The sequence below is a fragment of the Frankliniella occidentalis genome, unplaced genomic scaffold (genome assembly GCF_000697945.3).
Source record: "Frankliniella occidentalis isolate FOCC.00 unplaced genomic scaffold, Focc_3.1 Scaffold63, whole genome shotgun sequence".
NCBI classification, from domain to species: Eukaryota; Metazoa; Arthropoda; class Insecta; order Thysanoptera; family Thripidae; genus Frankliniella; species Frankliniella occidentalis.
Window position 1 is genome coordinate 398,964 of NW_026267193.1, and position 2,395 is coordinate 401,358.

General features: G+C 51.2%; 1 protein-coding gene across 1 annotated transcript in view; it reads left to right on the plus strand.

Annotated features, from left to right (window-relative positions):
- The window catches only part of LOC113211470 (ras-like protein family member 10B), a 52,161-nt gene that overhangs the window by 22,226 nt on the left and 27,540 nt on the right, over window positions 1-2,395 (plus strand). The window lies entirely within an intron of this gene.

The following is a 2,395-nucleotide window of genomic DNA, read 5'->3' on the forward strand; positions in this document are numbered from 1 at the left end:
CCTACACACACACCAGTGATGCGCACGCTCATTAAAGCTGGTCGGGCAACGATATACATCTGGCGGCGCGGCTTCTGTAGAAGGGCCCTTAACAATAATTGTCAAGAGCTGCCGGTGTTGTAACAACACGAAAACTATGACTGCGCACAGAGGAATCTCGATAAGTGAGATTTTTGGTGTAATAATTTTAGTTTGTGCCTGTAACCTGTGGGTCAGTCAAAATCTGTTGATCTCGATTTCTCTCAAATGTTTTTTTTCTTCGTTTTGTTGAAAATTTTACTTCTTTTACCCGCGATTTGAAATTCTTTTCCTTCACACTTTTTTAGGGTAAATATGAGACCTATAGTACTGGTATCTGCAAGATCATTGGGGCGTTTCCTTCAGGAGATATTGGGTCTCCAAGTCAAACTTTCATGAAAGAAAACCTTTTCCCTTTTTTTTCAAACTGACAAATTTCTTTTTTTTTTCTTTTTCAAAGGGTAGGCCTACACGTACACGGGTTGTTGGGGTGCAAGGCAGAGGCTGTCAGAAGGCTAAGAAGGGAGCTGGCAGCGGGCGGCTGCGGGGCGCTTGCGGGCTGCTGTGTGGCGCCGCCCTCAGGACTGCAGAGTCACGGGCGCCGCGAAAAGGAGGCACCGAGAAGAGAAAGAGGGTTGTGAAGGGGAAGGGCGGCCGGATGACGTGTGATGTGCCAGAACGGCGTCCAATTCTGAACGAATTGAGTTCAATTTCGCAAAGAAATAAGGTAGCGGCGTTACCATCTAACCTCATATGGTTTCCGATTTTCTAAACGGGCTTTTATAACTCTCTGGCAATTAGCTATACCGCACCGCCGCCCCGTCTGCTGTCGGCCTCGCCGTCGGCGGCTATGTCTGGCAAACCTCCTCCCCTCCTCCCCCCTCCGAACCCCGACCCCTTTTGCGCGCCGACGCGACCCATTCGGGTCACACTCGGCCGACATCGACACGCGGGACTTTGCTCGGCCATCCGGCGGAGGGAATATTTGAACGCGCGCCGCCTGTTTGTATTTATTCAGGGTGAACAAGGGCGAGGCGTGGTGTGGTGTGGCGTGGCGGGGCGGGCCAAAGCGGGGCGGGCGGGATGTGGCGGGGTGGGGCTGCTAGACAGCAACAGGACAGTACCGCCTCTCACTCCTCCCTCGACCGACCGCATACCCAGCAAACTCATACTGAACACCCCCCCCCCCCACATACACACACACTGTAAAAGTCTCGAAAAGCAGACGTTTTGTACATTGCAGAAGGATTCTGATGGTTTGTGGACTAGGAAGTTTACCGTTGCAATTACAAAGCGATACTGCTATGTACGACAAATGACATCAAACACTCAACCAGCCAACCAAAACACTCCATTCTCGGTGAGTACGCTGGCAACTGGCAACCGCACACATTTAGCTTGACAAACATCGCTGCAGTAAATCATAAAGAAGAGTTTATTCGTTATAAAAGTTTTCCCTTCTTCCTCACTTGTAAATCTCTGCCTTTACTTATCCTCCGTTAGTTTCGAACTCCCACACACCACCCCGCGCAAGCCCCCCGCCGCCCCGCACTGCTCGTCTGAACCTTGGAAGTTCCCCACCCAGAAGGTCCAGGGGGCAGCGGTCGCGCGCCTCGAGAGTGGTTTTCGCGCTCTGAGCTTTCGCCCCTCGGCACTCTGGAGATAAAACCCCGCAACATTCAACGGTCTTCAGTCGCACTTTCAAAGGTGCAAAGGATTTCATGCGTTCATTCATACTCATTAAATCTATAGAAGACCGATTATTTTTTTTAATACCTCTGTACGACTGATTATACAGGGGCATTAAATTCGAAATTTCCTGTAGTATCTCCCGCAAAGATGCGACTTGGTGGAGCGAATGCCAATTTGAATCCAGCAATGGACAAGTGAGCATCCGTACAATATGCTTTTTTGTCCATCAGTAGGATGCACATTTGTTCCTCATCAGATTCAAATTTGCATCCGGTTGAGATGCGTACAAAAACGCATCATTCTTTGGACAATAAAAAGTCCCTTCAGATTTACCGTGTGCGGTAGAGTCAGGGCGGGAGAGGGAGAGTGAGAGCGGGACGAGGCATAGCAGCATCCATATAGTTATACACGCGGCAAAAAAAGAACAAAAACAAATTGCGCACCATATAATGCTATAGTGGAGACATCAGGTACATCGCTCTCGCGGCTCATGAGGATGTACGCTCTGCCGGCGTCGGCGCCTGTGATGCGCTGGGTGGTAGGCCGCCCCAACGAGCAGCCGTGTGAAGTCGGCCCCCCCTACCCCCGCATGGAGGCACGGGGTTGCACACTCGTGTTTTTATCCCCTCTCCCCCTTCCCACCACCCCTCACCGCCTCGCTCGCCACCACCACACCGACGCCAAG